This window comes from Sminthopsis crassicaudata, chromosome 2 (genome assembly GCF_048593235.1).
Source record: "Sminthopsis crassicaudata isolate SCR6 chromosome 2, ASM4859323v1, whole genome shotgun sequence".
In the NCBI taxonomy this organism is placed as follows: domain Eukaryota; kingdom Metazoa; phylum Chordata; class Mammalia; order Dasyuromorphia; family Dasyuridae; genus Sminthopsis; species Sminthopsis crassicaudata.
In genome coordinates this window covers 509,607,264-509,626,871 of record NC_133618.1, presented here as the reverse complement: position 1 = coordinate 509,626,871, position 19,608 = coordinate 509,607,264, and the positions used below count along the sequence as shown (strand labels likewise).

Below are 19,608 nucleotides of genomic sequence, written 5' to 3'. Positions count from 1 at the left end.
GATCCCTTTGGTGCATATTGAAGGAATGAGGAAAACTGATCATTACACCTGGCGTTTTGGCAAAGTGAGGGAAAGAGGCAAAATATTCTTTATTCAAAAGAAAAGCTGGAAAGAGATTTTTGAGCTTGAAAAGAGAGGCTGTATTAGATTATCCGAAGGTCATTTCCAGATCTGAGATTCAAAGTAATGGAGCTGGGTGGGGTAAGTGCCAGAAGAGTAGTGTTAAGTAGAGTTAGTCTTAAAGATATTCTCCCCACTTTTGAGTCCTCAATTTTCTCTCATTTTTAGATTCATTCTCTGAAAGGGTGAGATTTCATCTCTCTGAGCATCAGACTTCTCATTTGTGAATGTGGAGATAAGTTATTGGCCCACCTCCATCACTAGGTTCCTGTGAGAAAAAGCAGGCTGATGTTACAGAAAGAATGTCAAATGTGAGATTCAGGACAAACCAGCTATGTGACTATGGACAAATCAACTCTTTCAATTCCACTTTTTCCTATCTGTAAAATGGGAACAATCCCCGTTATAACAGCCTTGTTGACTCGTTGTGAACATATGTGTAAAAGGCTTAAACACTGTATTACTTGTTATTTTAACCACATTAAATAAAGACTAACATATAATTCTTATTGTGGGACAAACAACAACCTTGAGAGACACACTATTATTCCAATTTTACAAATAAGAAAACTGAAGCAAATGAGGTTTAAGTGACTTACCCAAAATCACACAGCAAGTGTCTGAGGTCAAATTTTTTCCCCCATTGGGTTGTTTTTTGTTAATTTTTAAAATTAATTTTATAATTATAAAATTTTTGACAGTACATATGCATGAGTAATTTTTTTAATAACATTATCCCTTGTATTCATTTTTCCAAAATTTCCCCTTCCTCCCTCTACTCCCTCCTCTAGATGACAGGCAATCCCATACATTTTACATGTGTTACAGTATAACCTAGATACAATATATGTGTGTAAATCCCATTTTCTTGTTGCACGTTAAGTATTGGATTCCGAAGGTATAAGTAACCTGGGTAGATAGACAGTAGTGCTAACAGTTTACATTCACTTCCCAGTGTTCCTTCTCTGGATGTAGTTGTTTCTGTCCATCATTGATCAACTGGAAGTGAGTTGGATCTTCTTTATGTTGAAGATATCTACTTCCATCAGAATACATCCTCATACAGTATTGTAGTGTATAGTGATCTCCTTCCTGGTTCTGCTCATTTCACTCAGCACTGAGGTCAAATTTGAACAAGTGTTTCTGTCTCCAAATCTATCTGAGTATCCTATATTCTATTAAGCCTACCTCTGAGAGCACTTGGAAACTTTTATTTATTTATTTTTTAAGCCTAGAAGAATGAGTATAGGCCAAAGCAGACCCCAGCTATTAGACCTTTTTCCTTTGATTAGGAGGTAAAGTACTCATCTTCATCAGAAATGGAGTCTATGAAATCAAAGCTTGCACCAAACCAATGTAGGAAGATAAATGCCAACCTCTTTATCATGACCCAGAGCTTGAAATTCTCATCAAGTCCCTTCCTCAGGTGTAACCATTAGGCTCCAAAAAGGCTCACATGGAACACACCAAAGGTGTGACTTGCAAGAGATATTATATGATCAATAGCTAGGGTGACCTTAACAGTGACAAAGATCCCTCCCTAATGGAATGGAATCTAGCACAAGGAAGTTTTGAGGAAGAAATGGAGGCAGGGGCATTGCCACAGATGCTTAATAACTGTTTGCTGAAATGGATTTTGACTACAATCTAATGCTCCCTAAGAGCAACATTTGAGAGAGAAATGAAGTATAAAAACAAAGGTTCCTCTAATGCTCCATTTTCTATTTTTGATTGTATCCCCTTTCCCCTGCCTCAAAAAAAAAAAGAAGTTCACCTACCCATACTTTAAAAGTATGGAATAGTATTTCCATCCAATGGACTTTAAACAAAGTTTGAAAGCAGAAGCAAAGGAACCCCAAATCTGGCTTTGCTATTATCTATGTGATTCTGGACACAGTAGTCAATCCTCTTGGGCTTCAGTTGCCTCATTTGCAAAATGAGAATATTTGACTACATGGCCTCTGGGGTATCCCTTTTAGCTCCAAATCTATACTCCTATATACTTTCTAGCTCTCTCTACACTTTCATTCATATCCTCCCATCTTTTCCCCCCAGATGAAAAAGAATGGGTATGTAATACAGTGACAGCTTCTGTTCTGGGGAAGCTAGAGATCAAATTCTGGACAACACAAAGGTCTATGTTAGCCTTTCTTCCCCTAGGGGAGGATTCAGTTAATTCCTAGCCAAAATACCCACCTGACCAGACTCAAAAAACAAAAGTTCTTTTTGGAGGGAAGGGGTATCTAGTGGGCAGAACATTCAAGTTATAGGTGAGCTCCAAGAAAAGCCAATTGGGAAAGGCAAGGTTTGGGCTCAATTCCATCTATGACCTTGTGCTACTGCAGTTTGTACTTCTAGCCCAATCTAGCTATTTCAGCTGAAATATTCAGCTCTTAGGACAAGAGGCAATGTGGGGTAACTGTATGCAGAAAACCACTTGGAATCCCAAGGACTTGGGTTCAAATGTTGCTTCATACACTAACTGCCCAAGACTGGACAAATCACTTTAACCCTCTGTACACTTGAGAAAAGTGTATCACTTAGGAATGATAAGAACACCTCTTTCAGTTGTTACTGATGATTCCTGCAAAACAAATCCAAACCTTAAAGCTAATATAAATGCACATGATGATGATGATGAAGATGAAGAATTAATTTGCAATTCTCCAAAGAGTGGTGAATAGGCATAGGAATGTGGGAAAGAAAATGAATAGAAAATATTTACTCCTCTCCCTAACTAGCCCAAGCTAAGGAAGGACACTTAAGTCACTACTAGTAAATACAAAGAACTCTACAGTTGAAACTAAACTATTAGAAAACTCATCCAGGAAGCAGAGGCCCTAGGCAAAGTTGACTCGGGGTCCTCATACAGTCTTTACAAAATACTTAACTTAAAAACACTTGCACTGAGAGGTCATAAACTTAAATAAGAGTTCCACTACCAAAAGTACAGTAATTCAATCAGGGAAGCTCACATGAGCCTCATTATTTTTTAATTAAATTCTACCCCCCCCAATACACACACCTCCTCCTTCCCTCCAGCTTTCTTTTCCTTCATCCACCACAGATTCTAAAGAAGCTTGCAAAGCACACTGGAAGAATGCAACATTTAATCTTTGCAGATTACTACCAGGGAAGGAGCGAGAGGCAAGATAAATTAAATTATTTTGCAGGATTTAATTTTAAGAATCTAATAAGAGCTTTCAGGACCCAGGCAAACTCACAAGCATTAAGACACACAAGCACCTTTTGGGGTAGGAAGTGAAGGGGGAAGGGGGAAGGAATCCTACAAATTAATTAGCTCAAACAAAAAAACGGCAGGAAATTCTTTTTTTTCTGCCTTCTAAAATTCAAGAACACATTCCCTAATTACTCCCACCCACCCAACACACAATTGCCAGATGATACATTTCATAACCTTTGCTTTTTTACTTTAAATAGACATAGCCCTCTCCCCAATTCTGAAGCAGCATGCCCCACCCCAATGACCCTCTTCTAGCCTCAGCAGTATCACAGGGCCCCAGCCACACAAAAATAAGGAAGCATCTTAAAAGGTCAATTAGAAGAGCTTACGGAACTTCAGCCTCTGCTCCCTGCTCCGGTTCATTACCTAGTATGGTGGAGATGCCTGGAGTTTTGTTTTTTTTTTTTTTCTTCTCCTTGTGCAAGTTAGTCTATGAGTCAGCATTAACACATATGAGAACATCAGGGCATCAGGAAAACTGCCTAGTTCTGATGCAATGGAGGTTGTAAAAAAAAAAAAAAAAAGAAAAAAAAAAAGAGTGCATTCAGTTTGGACAGCAGCCTGTAATTCAATTGCCTTCACTTTTCAATTACTGCCTGAGAGGTCTACAGTTACCCAGGCTGCATAAAAGAAGGGAACTTTGCTTACATCTCAGGCTCAAATTAATGACTTCTTACTTTTGGCTACTGCCTGTTCCCCCTGTGAAGAGACAGCCTGACTGTAGTGCAGTTAACCCTTCAAGGGTGGCTCACTTGTTCTGATGCTCTTTGGATGAGACTCAGCTTGGTACCACTTCCTGGGGAGCAGCAGATGCCGCCACGAAAAAGTTTTTGGCCAGAGAACCCAGTTAGGCATTAAACTTTGAAGCTTCTCTCAAGTGAGTCCACAGCTGCAATGGAGCTTTATTGTTAATGGAAATACTAGCTTCCCCATAGGGACCCAGGTGAGCAGAAAGCCTTTTGAAGGAGTTCTCCCTGGGCCGAGTAAAACAATAATCTCTTATATTTTTGAATCTGTTCTATAATCTACTTCATTGATTATACATCCATTATCTTGCATGATGCCAAAAACAAGTCTGTGGCACTGAAAAGGCAGACGTGACCAACCCTATCAGAGACCTGGAGAAACTGAGGCCATGAGAGAAAAAAGCCCTTGTCCAAGGTCATGAGCAAATTGTTGACATTAGAGCTGGGGTTGAGCTCTAGGGCACACTACTTTGCAAATGCCACTCACTAGATGATAAATAGTTACTTAGAAAAACCTCTAACAGCAGGCTAACATCAGACTAAAAAAAACTAAGGGTTTTTTCTAAGAGTGCCAATTATAACATCATATTACATGTGTCCCAACACTTCCCTTGAAGGATGGCACTTTTTAATGGAAAGGGTCAACATTCCAGAAAAGCCTCAAAACTTCATTCTCCCTTATCTCTTTCCCCTTATAGACCCCAGAATAAATAAAAGCCCTTTCATCCAAAGAAAATCATTACAGTGACAGGAAATAAACTTTAGGTATTCTGAATTTTCTCCACTAACGTTCCCCTGCTTTGACAGAAGAGAGATCATAGAGATACAGAACTAAGTTATGAAGATTCCAAAGAGATAGATAAGTTGAAGTATAAAGCAATATAGGATGGGAATCCCAGCAAACCCTTTCCACAGCATGAACTCTCAATTTCCCAAACAGCTCTACTCCACATTACAGGCCTCTCATGACTCCAAACATCTAATATTTATGTGCCTGAAATATAAGGGATGAATATAAGGTGAAGAGCCACCTGAATCTAATAAACAAGTCCTTCTTTGTTTTGGAGAGCTGGCTTAGCAGACAAACAGTGTAATGCTGACACACCCAATGAGAAAGAGACAAAAAAGGGACAGAAGGTGAGAAGGGGGGGAAAAGATGTCCTCCGTCCAAAATCTGCTACCAACTTAACTAACTAGCTTAGCTGCTTAACCTTCTACAAGTCAATTGGACTTGTCTGGTGAGTTTTGGTGAGCTACTGATAGTGACATGTTCCCTCATCTAAATTCTACCTGTAATGGGTTAGTTTTACTAATGAACTTGGGGCTTTTGCCCAATTCTGTTCAGTTTAAAAATGGATCACATGATGAGGGACCCAATGGATCGCTCCCCATTTAAGCTCCTGGATATATTTGGGGAAAGAGAATGGTGGAAGAGGGGCCACTTACCCTGAAAGGGGAAGGAGCAGGGTTTTTTTGAGTGAAAGTTTTATAAATATACCCGTACCTGCATACTTTAAAACTCAATATTTTGACTTTCACATAGGAGGAAGACAAAATAACAAACAAACAAACAGAACAAAAACAAAAAAACCCACACTACACTCTAGCATCAATTAAACCATCAGAAAGAGGAAAAGAATTGGGTGGATTTCCCAGCCCTTTGATGTTAGGGGCATTTGGCCTCTTTTAACAAAGGAAGAAGAAAAGGAGTTGTCCCTAACCCCCTCTTCAGTCATCCCCACAGTATGACTTTCCTTCTAAGGAGTGACCTAATTCCTGCTTGTCCCCCACCAACAGCAAACCCAGCCCCCAATTTGGCTGCTCAGAGAGGCTCTGAAAGCTATTTGAACAAACCAAGGGCCAAGTCCTTTGGAGTGTGTGAATCTCTTCACTGCTACAAAATGGTTCTAGAATGTTTCAAAAGAATTTAAACAGTGTTTTGAATAGAGCTGACAATCTCTCTCACCCATATTTGTAATTTAAATAACTTAAGCTTAAAGACTGCCTCCCTAGGGCACAGGTTTAATAACTTAAAAAAAAAAAAACCCACCAACCTTTTCCTTGCTCTGTATGAAAATCTGATTTTGTCTCTTCCCTTCTTCTACCCCAACCCCAGTCCTCACCAAATCACCCCAGACATTTCCCAGGTCTTGCCCAAGTGGGGTTCCCATGGTGCTCTGGGGATTGAAAATTGCTAAGTAGAGGGACATAAAAAATTCAGTGTCACCATCTGCCTTCTCCTGGTTTGGATTGGTCTTCAGTTGGAGTGAGAAACCATTCCTGTGTTTCCCAACCCTATCGCTGAGTTTCTTTTCCTATATCCCTCGCAGGCTTCCTGTAAGCTCTCCTCCCATCTCCAACCACTGCTGAAGAAGAAATGGACTAATGTGTAGGAAGGCTGTGTAGGGATGGGGTTTTAGTCTCCCATAAACAACCCAGATTGAGTCAGGAGGTCCTAGGTATGATGGCTCAAATGTTAGAAAGAGAGAAGATATGGCCTCCCCTCCCCATCCAACTCACAGTAAAATGCCTACACAGCCCTGCACCTATTACTGAACTCATTAAAGACAGTGATACTTTGTAACATACTCCAATCTTTAATATTCATAGTTCTCCTCATTTGCATTGCCTGCCATAAATAGTTGAAGCAGAGAGGTAAGACACAAAGCCTTCCTTGCATTTCTAATTATGCTTAAAAATCAAATGTAAATCACAACACATCCAAGATACAGACAATATTAAATCGACTGCCAGCACAGTGAAAATCGCTTTGTGGGAAAAGAAAGCCAGTTAACAGTAAGAGGAAGAATCAAAGCATGTTCCCTAGAGCCACATGCATGTGGTTTCAAAGAGGCTGTGCAGCAGAGGAGGAGAAAAAAGCAGCTTGGGGCCATAGAACCAGACTACCCGGCACCTGGCTGGGCTGGGGCAAAGAAACTGCTGCCTTCAGCAATGGGTCCTGCTAACATCACTCACTGGCCACTAACCTTTGGCCTTCGGTTTGCTCTGCTGTTAGGAACAGGACTAAGGGGTACAGAGCAAAGGGGGTTGCTGGCCACATTGAGGTGTCAACAAGCAACCCAATTCCATGCCAGCTCTGTGGTCAACAGCCAAGCTGCAGAGGGTGAGCTCCAGGCTGCAAACCTGGGTCTGCAATGCTGCTGCCTCTGATGATGGGATCTCCACTTAACCCAGCCCCTCTCTCCTGCACCTTTCATCCACCCCAGGGCTCTCAGGCCGCCACTGACACCTGCTGGCTGAGGCAAGAAATGACAGGACACAGGAGGGGAATAGGAAACTGGCGGTGTATATTCCTTCCAAGAGTTTTTTTTTCCCCCCTATGAGGGAGTGGGGAGAGGTGGGAAAACAAAAATTTTAGGTAATTAAGGGAAAACTATTGGGGAAAAAAAAAAGGGAGAGGGAATAAGAGGCTCTTTCCTTCCCAATGTCCCACAGAGCTGAATCCATAGGCACAGTTCCCCACAGCATCAATGTAAGGCTAGTCTTCTAGCATTAGGCTTGGAGAGCAAGGGGGCAGGGCAGAATGTGAGCAAGTATTGGTCCTAATTCCTACAGACTTGCAGGACCTAAGAAATAGAAGAGGAGCTGCAATGCTCTCCAGCATTTTTGATATGAGAGGGAGAGGGAGAGATATAAAAGCCTTGGGTGACTAAGCAAGGCAAACTAATCCTGGAGAAGATTCTAGGATGCCATTGAGAATAATGCGAATCTAGAGACTCCCCTCCATTCCATGATCTGAGTCAAGGAAACAACTTCTATAAAGATCAACTGTACTATAGTGGGTAGGGCGGAGCAAGTTTGAAAAAGTACACCCTTTTGTAGCTTCCTACTTGGAGTTAAGTTCAATAGGTTTCAACATAGCAGAAGTAAAAGTTCACTCTTTTAATATTTCAGTGCCCTGGGGGCAAAAATATTCTAGAAGAAAGGATTCTAGAAACACCTCTAGAAAAACCTTGCAGATATATTGCTGCCTGCCTCTCCTCCACAAATCACTTTGTATTATGTGTGCATTTATCTATATATAAGCAGACCCCTGGATAATAGAGCATAAGCTTCTTGAGGGAAGGACTGATCTTTTTTGTTTGGAGTGTGTGTGGGAGTGCATTCGTGGGTGCATGCATGCATGCATGCAAACATGTAACACACCCACACCCTACCTAAGAAACACTTTAATTTCATGGGGAATTCAACTGAATTGAAAAATCTGTCATTTCACCCTAGTTAAAGCTCAAATCAAAGCAAGAAATTTCTATAATGGATCAAGGTACATACTTTTACATTAATACATTACACAGTATTTACACTATGGGGTAAGTGCTTTAGAATTGTTAATTCATTCCATTCTCACAACAACCCTGGTAGGTACGTGCTATTATAACCTCCATTTTACAGATTAAGAAACTGAGTGAAGTTTGAATTCATATCGACTCCAGGCCTGGCACTTCTATCTACTGAGCAACCTCGCTTGCTTAAGGTAAACAAGAATGGCCAAAAACAAGTAGGACAAAAATGAGGAATTGAAACTCCACAATCCTGGCAGAATCCCAGAAGAGGCTCTACTTCCCTTCTGGATTCTCAAGACTATTCTCCAGGAATCGGATAGCTGATCCCCATCCAGACCAGGAAAAGGTCCTGGTCCTCTCAACCAGATCTGATCTACCCTGCACCCTAGTTTGAAGGACAGCACTCCACAGTTTTATCTTGATTGATCCTCACATTCTATTTTAGAAATGAAAAAACTGAGAGATTATATAAGTTTCCACTTTCTACAAAAAAAGACTTCTCTTTAATACTAGGGTCTACCTTGTTTATTACCAATGACCTATTGATATAGAATTTGTTTATAGATAGTAGCTCACAATATCTCTAAGAGATCTGAGAGCAGAAAGTGTTTCTATGTACTCCCAGCACTTGAGACACCATAATCATCAAATGCTATGGAAGCAGAAGTATAGAGGGCAGGACCTCTGGAGAAGTATACTTGAAACAAGGATACTTACAACAACGTGTTAACTCAATAGAACTGATGAGATGATGGTTCTTTAGTATATATATACTTAATACTTAGTATGGTAATGTAAAGGTTCTTTAGTTCACACATATTCAGTGTGCTGTAATAGGGTATTTAAGGGCTGAGAAGGACTGGAAATGAGACATTCCATCTCTGACCATCCTCCTGTTAGCTCTCTTGCTTCCTGCACTCCTCCATTAAGATCAAGACTGGGTCAGACTGTGACAGACACAGACTGTAAAGGAGACAATAAAGACTTTATACTCCATTTCTGTGTATGCTTGTGGTGACTATCCTGCTGAGACTAAAGCCCATCTGAAGGACCTCCAGAAAGCTAGGCCGAACATTACACAGGAATCAAATATCTGAGTTCAAATGTGTCTTGGAGGAGTTGAGGGGACCCTTTGTTTGAATCTGATCTCAGATATTTCCTAAACTGTGATCACAAGCAAATCCCTTAATCCTACTTGCCTCAGTTTGCTCATGTGTAAAATGAACTGGAGAAGGAAATATACTCCATTTCAGTATCTTTGCCAAGAAAACCCCAAATAGGGTGCCCATGAAAAGCTGTACATGACTGAAATGATTGAAGAAGCACAAAAGATTGATAGTCAGAATAATAAAGCTAGAAAACAGTCAAAAACAACACTCATTCCATTAAGTTAAAGTGTCAACTACATAGCCTTCATGAGGCCCTCAAGCACTTTCAGGTACTACCTGAATCAGATTTAAATTTCACTAGGAAAGATTTAATTAAATGACATACAATAAAACAGATGATATTACATTTTAAAACTAAATTAGTATGCATTTGCCAGAAATTTTTTGTCTAGTTTAGTGCGCCATTTCCATCCAAGTTTGACCCCAGTGTATACACCAACACCTTAACTGCCCAGAAAAGAAACTGAATGTATGTGAAGTCATTGCTGAAACTGGGTAGGTTACTTTCCCATGAAGTCCTTGATTTCTCCATCAATAAAATGAATAGTTTCTAAGACTTTCAGCTCAGATATTTTATTCCTTATGAGAATAAACAAAGAACTTAGGAGCCCATATTTGTAGATCATAGAGAATACACTAGACCAGAGATTCTGAGCCTAGGCTTGGTAAACTTTAAAAAATATATATTTATTAACTGCATTTTAACAAAATTGGTTTCTTTTACTCTGTGCATTTAAAAACATTGTCCAAGGACAAAAAATACTGGCCTAACCTTATTTTACAGAAGAGATAACTGATGAGATGGAGTGACTTGTTTGAAATTACATAGCTAAGTAAGCAAAACACTGAGATTCAAACCCAGATGCTCTGACATGAAATCCAGCACTTCTTCAGCTACAAATGTTGATTTCATGTGCTACGAGAAAAATTATTTTTAAAAACAAATACAGAATTTTATCTTCAAGAGGCCCTTAGAATATAGAAGGCAAGGCTTCAACATTCATATCAACCACGAAAAGGTGGGGGGGGGGGGGATTTAATAACCACTTGTTATTTGGTGTGCTACTCAGAGGCACTTAGAGATTGTTGTTTATTTGTGTTTTCTTAAGCCTCCTGGATTTTAAATAAATAATAAGCCTCATCTCCAGCTCGAAAGTTTCAGATTACACACCAGAAAACACCCACATCATCAAAACTAAATTCATTTAATCACTGGACAATGCCTTTCCTAACCAGCTTTCCAGCTTTCTGCAATCCTTTTAATGATTTTTCTGGGAAGTATCTTGAGGAATCAATCCCTATCCCCTCCCAATGTAGCTCAATGGATAGAACAACAGGAAGACCCGAGTTCAAATACTGTGTTGACCGAAGGCAAATCACAACCTGTTTGTTAGACAAACTCTGGAGAAGATCCCGGGATCCTTGAGTTTCCTCAACTATAAAGATGGAGATCTACCCTTCTTTGATTATTGTGAGGAGTAAATAAAATTTACAAAGCACTTAGCACAGTATCTTGTTGGTATCATACCACTGTAACACCTTATAGATGCTATATGTAAATGTTTATTCCATTTCCTTCTAGTGGCAAGGAATCCTGAAACCCAAGGATGGCTTGAATTTTAAATGTTTACCCCACAATGAAAAACCTTGGCACTAAAGAGGAAGTCCTGTGCATACAGGTGTGAGGAGGATCTAATGACTTGTACCAGAAGACATGGATTAATCTCAGTTCTGTTACTAATTATGATAAAATAAGTAGTGATGAGGAACACAGACATATATGGGGAAACTACAAAGAATACAGGACTGGAATAATATTCAAAATCCATTTCTAAAGCTTAAAACCATCACACTTAAGGTTTTTCTACAAAATCAAGGTAATAACATATAGGCAGTAGCTATCCCTACAGCATATAGCTGTATAAATAGTAGTAGTAGACAAAGTAGTATTCTGGACTTGCAGTCAGAAAACCTGAGTTCAGATCTCATTGCATAAGTTTAATAGATGTGTAGCCCTGATTACAATTCACTTAACCTAAATTAACTGAGATGCCTCCGTTTCCTCCTCTATAAAATGAGAATAGCATTCATTTCTCAGGATGATAAAAACAAAATGAGACACTACTTCTAAAGTGCTTTACAAACTTAAAAGCATAAAAATGCAGCTCACATACTGTTGTATTTGCTTTTATATGGTTTGAGAGGGCAAACTAGAACACTGGGTGTTTTATTTGTTGTTTTTTGCTGAGCTAATTGGGATTAAGTGACTTGCCCAGGGTCACACAGCTAGGAAGAGTTAAGTGTCTGAGGTCAGATTCTCCTGACTTCAGGGCTGGTGCACTATTCTTTCCTTCTTTACCTGCATCTCAGAATGCCTAAATTCCTTCAAGCCTCAGTTCACGTGTCTTTCCCAGGGCCACCTAGTTATTGGTGTTATCCTTTTACACAAAGTACTTTTAAATTACTTACCTGCACTCTGCTTCCAGAGGGAATTTCTCCTCTCTCCCCCCTACTCCCTCCCACCCCCAGTTTTTGTCTCTGTAAACCTACCTTCTACTACACTGTCAGGAAAGAGAGGAGGGAAAAGAAAATAAGCGTTTATTCAGTGACAACTGAAAGATGCAGATGATACACAGGAAATACTCAATGTTTGCTAAAAGAATGAATGATCTAAGTCTTCTTGAACCATTTGGTCTAATTCTAGAATAATAAAATATGTCTATGTACTCTGAGACTACTTGCTTCACTGGAAGAACTCCTAGAACATGAACATTTTCATAACATCCTAAAGGCTCACAACTTAGAAAAGTTAGAAAGAACCACTATCAATAGCCTATTCAAATAAGAGACCTCTACTACATCAATTTCTATTTCTAGCACACTAATTTTTAAAAATATTTTATTTTTTTCCTATTATGTATATAAAGACAATTTAGGAATTTACAAAAAATTTTTGAGTTCCAAATTTCCACCCTCCCATCCTCATCTCTCTGCTCCATAAGACAGTAAAGCAAGCAATCTGATACAGGTTATATACATGAAGCACTATTTTTTTTTTTTTGTTTTGAGGGGGAGAATAAAATGGGGGCTCCTCCCACATTACAATCTGCTACATTAGAGCCATTCACCAATGAAACATCTACCATGAACTTTTTGCCCTCATTCCACTGCCCTGCTCTGTAGGCTGGTAAGAGGTTGACCTCAACATGAATAACATTTTTCTCTTCTGACACAAAGTTGGTGGCGGCAACGGCTGCAGCCACCGCCACCACCACCACCAGCACCCTTTTCCTAGAGCATAAGGAAGGATTGGGATGGGGGTTTGGTTCGCCAACAATCATGGCCATCCTGCCAATTGGGGTGAAAAGAAGGCCATTCGGGAAATAGAAAAAGAGACCAAACTGACCTATTGTCAAGCTTAGATTTGCTGAGCTTTTTTTTGGTCTGGGGCAACCTCAAAATGTGACTAAACCCTTTTTGATCCAGTGGAAGCAGTATATTCTCATTGGCTTGGTAGACAAAAAAAAAAAAAAAAAAAATTAATAATAACAAATTAAAAAAAAAAAAAAAAAAAAATCAAGCTTAGCACTGAGACCCACTTTTGCCTACTTTCTTCTGGTAATCACTAATTCTCCTATTCAGGACCACCTTCTACCATGTGTTTACATCCTTTTCAGGCTTCCTCAACTTTGCCAGGTTCCACAGAATAAAATGAGGAACAAGTAAACCTAAGTTTTCATTAGAAGGAAAGCAGTGGTGATACCTTCTGGCCAAATCATGAGGGAGAGTTCATGCAGTGGACAAAGCCAGCTTGCACCTTTGTCCACAGAGACAAAAAAATAATTGTCATTTCACTGCATTCCTTCTGAAGTAGCATTTCAGACTCCCAGACCTCATCAGTCAGGTGGCCAGAAGGACTAACTGCACATTGTTTAGTCCATAAACACCTCTATTTGCTTTCCTCCTTTCCCACCATTCTCACAATCCTCCACACCTCCACCAACTTCTCATTGCAGCAAAGATTCAAAAATCGGTTTCATTTTATCCAAAACAGAAGCAAGTTTCTAGCAGCTGCTTGTCCTCTAACTTCAGGAGTTGTCAGAGAGAACTGACTTGGAATCACACTTCCCTCCTGCGGGTTGCAGAGACCAGGTGGGCTAGCTCCCTGAACCCCAACTCCAGTTAATATAATCTGCATTTAAGGCCAAGTAAAAGCAAACTGCTCCGGGGAAATGCAGGGCTTTTTCTGCTGTCCGTATGTACCCTGGCATCTCGCCCAGACCTATTTTTAAGCCCATTTACTAGAAATCCCACAAATTAAAGGAAATACGGATAATGTAGTAAGAATCCTTTGGGCCAAATAAAAGCTACACATAATTTTCCTTGTGCTTCAGTGTAAGATTCTTAACCACAAAACCCAGATTTCCCCAAAGCTCTTTTGCAACATGGAGAGAATCTTGTTTTGTAAAAGAATTTTTTTTTCTTTCTTTCTTTTAAAGAAAAAAAGTTGCTTTGATTCACTTCTGGATTACAAGGACTGACTGCAGACAGGCTGGGAATCAAGGCCTGCCTTTGAGCCAAAGACCATAAAAGGTAATTACCAATATGAAAAATAAAGACGTAAATACAAATACAAAAATTTTATGGCTCTTGAATGCATATTATTAACTGCATCAGGAGACGGGCAAAATGTGTTTGTATGAAGTAGGCCTTTAACTTCGCATAGGGAAACATCATTCTTCCCCATAGCAGCCAGTGATCTATACTTATTTCCTTTGCTCTTTGTAAAAGGTGTGATAATTCTGGACTCTTAAAAGGATGAATGGAACTTTTAGCCTTAAGACAGGGTAAGCTATTCTCTAACTCACCCTTTTGGGAACTTGGATATATACACAAACACACTGAATAAATCACATCCATAGACAGTTCTGAGGAATCATCTAGAGCAAATACTTGTTTCTTTGGTCATATTGTACTCCAGTACCAGAAAGATGGGCAGGTGTCCTGTAGTAAACTTTGTAAAGAGGGAGATGAATCAACCAACTAACTTGGTTGCTCAATACCAAAGGAGTGGTAGAAATATAGTGTTATTACTTTTCAAAATCTCAGTTTAGAAGAGGTTAAATAGCTAAGTTCATTCATATGAACTTATGAACCTCACCTAGAATCCCTGGCAAGTGGCCATCAAGTCTTGAAGAGACGCAATGATTTATTTAAAAAAGAAAAATTCAGGGGCAGCTAGGTGGCACTAGCTAGGCTAGTGGATAGAGCACCAGCCCTGAGGACCTGAGTTCAAATTTGGTCTCAAACACTTAACACTTCCTAGCTGTGGGACACAGGCAAGTCACTTAACCCCAGCCTCAGGGGGAAAAAAAAAAGAGAGAGAGAGAGAGAAATTCATCCCTTACCCCAGCCCTAAGCATCCCAATTCTTTTGGAATAGCCCCCAAAACCTTCTAATAACCTTTTTCCTTCTATCAGGTCTGAATCTGGCTCTGAAACTTTAACTCACTGCTGCTAATTCTGCCTTCTGAAGGCAAGGGGAATACATCGATTCTCTCTTCCACAGGAAAGGCAGTCATCCCCATTCTATCCAAGTGACCCTCATAAAGCACAGTTTTTCTGTGAGAGAAAAGAAAGAATTACTACAAATAGAGGTGGTCAGGAAGATGGGCTTTGTGGAGGAGATGGGCCCCTAGGAAGGAATGAGCAAGGTAGGGTGATAACAGGTAGGGTCTTGTGAGGAACAAAAGGGGATGGTTTAGCTCTGCTCCTGTGGTTTCTAAGAAGGACAGAATCCTTCTTAGCAACAGAGATCCTTCTAGGCTGCTCCAAGTTTAAAAAGCCAAGACAACTTAGGGATGAGAAAGAAAACGGAAAGGGGAGAAAAGTACAAGAAAAAAATTCCCTTTAGCTGGACAATTTTAAAGCTTTCTACTTAATAACATCAAAGGATTTCTCATAGAGGTTGAACTTTTCTGAGGTTTTGAAAGAAAGACAGCTTAATTCCTATATATGCAAAATTACCCAAAATACAAAATGAACATCAGAGTCTATGTGGAGGTTGTCACAGCATTCAATAGTCATGTATACACACTTATTTTAACTTTATGAAATCCTAAGTGTTTGCTAAAATAAGGCCAGAAAACCTTAAATGCCACAAGCTTTATAAAATTTGGTTTTAATTAAGGGCAAACCAGTTTGGATTTAAAACTCCCATCTCCAATCATAAAAAGATGGAACTTCAAAACTTTCTAAATGGAAGGGCCCCAGAGCTTGTCCATTGCAACTCCTTAATATTAATTTAAAAAGTAAAAAAAAATAAGGCTGTTTATAGAAGATAAATATAAGTATAGTAAAAAGAATGCAGGACCTGAAATCCAAAGACCTGGATTCAAAAATCATAATTCTACTACTTATAATTCCCATGTAACCGTGAGTAAAGTCTGTCACAGCTTGGTGCCTGTTTGTTCATCCATAAATTGGAGATAATTATTTTATTGACTATATCACAGGGTTGTTATAAGGGAAATGCCTTGTAAAAAAAAGCAAAAAAAATTAGTCATCTCCATTTTCATTATTTGTCATTTGTGCCTCCCTAGTTTTACATTGAGTTAGTGATCCAATCAAACAAAAACCAGGATTTAATGAATTTCAAGCCAGTGTTCATTAACAAAATGTCCAATTCAATTCAACTTATGACCATAGTGTAGGGAAAAAATCTCAACCATCTGGAACCATCAGATGTGGGTTCAAATTCTAGTTCTGCAATTTAATATCATAATGAATAATTTAAGACTTAAAGTGACTTTGGACAATCCACTTAAACTTTCTGAGCTTGAGTTTCTTCATGTATAAAAATGAAATTATTGCTGTATGCCCCTGGGCAAGTCATTTAACCCCACTTGCCTCTTAAAAAAACAAACAAACATACAAACAAATGAAATTACTGGCCTCAATGACTTTTTGAGGTTCTTCTCAGCTCTAAATTGGTGGCATTTGGACAAATTACATTAATATATTACAGGGAACTCAACTTGATGGCTTGTTAGGTTCCTTTGAATCCTATGCTCAATTTTGTGCTAGAGTTTCTTCCAACTCTAAAGTTCTATAATTCTAAGAGTTTTTTGAGGGTCCCCTTTTCTCTATAAAGAATTCTACACAACTTCTTTCAGGATCCGTACATGAGAATCATATGACCTTAGACATTAAATTTCTCTAATAAAAACCTTTTATTTTATACATGAGGAAATGAAAGCCAGAATGGTTAGGAATTCAGCCAAGGTCACACCCATAAGAAGTTTTCGAAGTCATCCTCCTCCTACATGCACTGTATAGAGTCTGGTCAGACTCCCAGCTAGTGTTCTTTCCACTGCTTCCCAGAAACAGAGAGAAGGGAGTAGAGAGGAGCAGTTTTTGCCCAAATCACTAAATTATTGTTATCCTCTCACACATAGACATAGGCTTCGAAAACTATTACAACTGCCACAAAAATTAAGGGGAGAATAATGGCATCTATAACATAGCTCTGCTAGGCTAATCCTAAAGTGGTTGAGAGAAGGGGAGAGAATAGCTTGAAAATGGATCTAGCTGGAACAGAGGGTATTTATTGGTAATCTATGGTCTGGAAAAACATAAGATAGGTTAGGCATTTCCAGAGAGGAGGGTGTGGTACAGAGGGCCTTTTTACTGGTAAAGCCATAGACAAAAGAAAACTAGGAGTTTCCAACAAATATCTTATTTGCTGATTATTTTTTTTTTAAGGAGATCAGGAAGAAGAAAGGGAGGGAGGAAGAAAGGAAGGAATAAAGGAAGGGAAGGAGGGAGGGAAGACATTATTTGGATGATATGTGTTTTAATGCAGCTCTAGGAAAAACATTTAAATAGACAAGTGTTCAAATCTCATTAGCAATTTAAAAAGCACAGCTCAATCAATCTTCAGCAAGATAAGGGGAGAGGAGAGTTAAGACCCCAGCATGGGTTGTAGCAAATATACCCACAGAACTTCAGAATTATGCAGGACTCCAAGACCCTAAGAGTAGAACCAGCTTGATAGCCAAATCCTAGGGATGCTTCAATAACCACAGATAGCCTGTTTGGAAGAGATCCAAGGCAAAGGCACTTTCCACTGAATTCCCCTAGATTAAAAGCAGAGATAGAAAACTTAAAAATGAGTTTTCTGACTTTTCACTCATCTTTCTAACACACACACACACACGCGCACACACACACACACACACACACACACACACACACACACACACACACACACACACACACCTATAAGAACAGTACCAAACTGGGGTGACCTTGGCTCTCCACACTGCACTCTCCCTCTCTGGTCCTCAGTCTCCCCCTCTCTATGGGAGGATATTAAACTGACCCAACCAACAAGATTTCTAGCAAATGAAATCAAGAGAACATGACAAACTAAAAGGTACAGCCATACAAAGACTCTCTGGGTTCCTCTCCCTCCTAGGGAGAGCCGTTTCTTTCTTACAAGTTATATAGACTATTGGAATGTTACAAATGAAAAACTTTTGTCTGTCACTGAACCCTAGGTACCAACAATCAACTTGACTGGGAAAAGTATGGGTTCCTAAGGGGGAGGCAAGACTTTGAATAGAGAAGGAATTATTAACAAGAGAAGCACTCTTAAAAGAGTTGATCTAAGCCCCTCATTTTAAAAACAAGGAAACTAATATTCAGGAAAGTATACATTGGTACGTCTAGTACCATATCTGGTAAGTAAAGGGGGGGGGGGGAGAGCACCTCTTTTAGACTCCCAAGTCATTTCTCTTTCCACTGAAACATAGTTTCTGGCAGGGAATGTATTCCGAGTGGAACAAATACAGTTTATATCTGTGTGTATTGGGGATGGAGGCTGTGGGGGTAGGAGAATGGACACAGAGGGGAAGGTAGTTAGATGATGGATGGACCTAGCGCCACCAAGGAGGATATATTAGAAATTAAAGCATGTGGAGAAATAAAGTAGGCTAGGTGGTTTCAGAGTAGAGGGCAGCTTGTGAGAGCTTTTCCCAGAGATGCTACAAAGAACCAAATGTGATGAGATAGCACCCCACAGGGTGCACCTACACATAGTCCTTAAGACTTATACTGAAAGAGAGAATGGAAGAATAAAAGAAGAATTTATTCGGTGTCTACTATACCAAGCACTTTATACTTACAATTTTATTCAATACTAACAAAAAATAAAAAACCAGATCTTATTATTCTAATTTTGCATCTAAGGAAACTTGAGTCATGGAGCAGTTAAATGGCATGCCTAGGGTAATTCAGCTAGTCTCTAAGTTTGTCTTGAACTCAGATCTTTTGATCAACCAATGCAAACTCCTTAGTTACCACCTAAACATTGTCCAATAGGCAAATATGAAGCTTTATGAATTTCTTTTCCATTACAATTTAAGAGAAGGAATTGAAATCTCAGAATTCTCCAGGTGGACAGGATGGTAGTCTAGCAGCCTACACCTGAATGTAACAAATGCATAGCTATTCAGGCTAGATCACCAGATCAGAAGTGGCACATACACCTTTGCTTGACTATCCTAAACCTTCTCCCCTCCCCCACCAATAAATAGCCTTCTTGTCTGAAAAATTTCTCATTTTTTTGTCAGCTTCTTTCAATCTTTGGTGGACAAAGAGAACTAACTTCTAAATACTCCCTATAAAACACATATTTACTCCCTATAAAATATGTATTTACAAACAGAATTACAAACTGATTATTTTTTTCAATGTTAAAGAATACAGTAATTCTTTTAGTTCTCTCACACACACACACAAAAAGTAAAACATTCTCTAAGACCCTCTGATAATCCTTCTGGATACATCGCTTTGTAAAAAAAAAAAAAAAAAAGTAAATGCTGCAATATGAGAGAGACCCCAGTTCGATCATGATTCTGCTATTGACTATCTGTTTTTGTAGGTGTTGGCTCTTCACCAAGAAGATGGAGTGGTTGCTCTAAATGAGCTCCAAGCTATCTTCCAGGAAGAGCATGTGGATCC

General features: G+C 39.3%; 1 protein-coding gene across 5 annotated transcripts in view; it reads right to left on the bottom strand.

Annotated features, from left to right (window-relative positions):
• Positions 1-19,608, bottom strand: part of NACC2 (NACC family member 2) — a 159,303-nt gene that overhangs the window by 45,750 nt on the left and 93,945 nt on the right. Inside the window, exon 1 of one of the 5 annotated variants that reach the window (XM_074294111.1) lies at positions 3,694-3,714. The exons of the other annotated variants lie outside the window; for them this stretch is intronic. The gene's annotated coding sequence lies outside the window, so the exon portion shown is untranslated. Of the gene's footprint in view, positions 1-3,693; positions 3,715-19,608 lie in introns of those variants that run through there. 5 annotated transcript variants of the gene reach the window in all.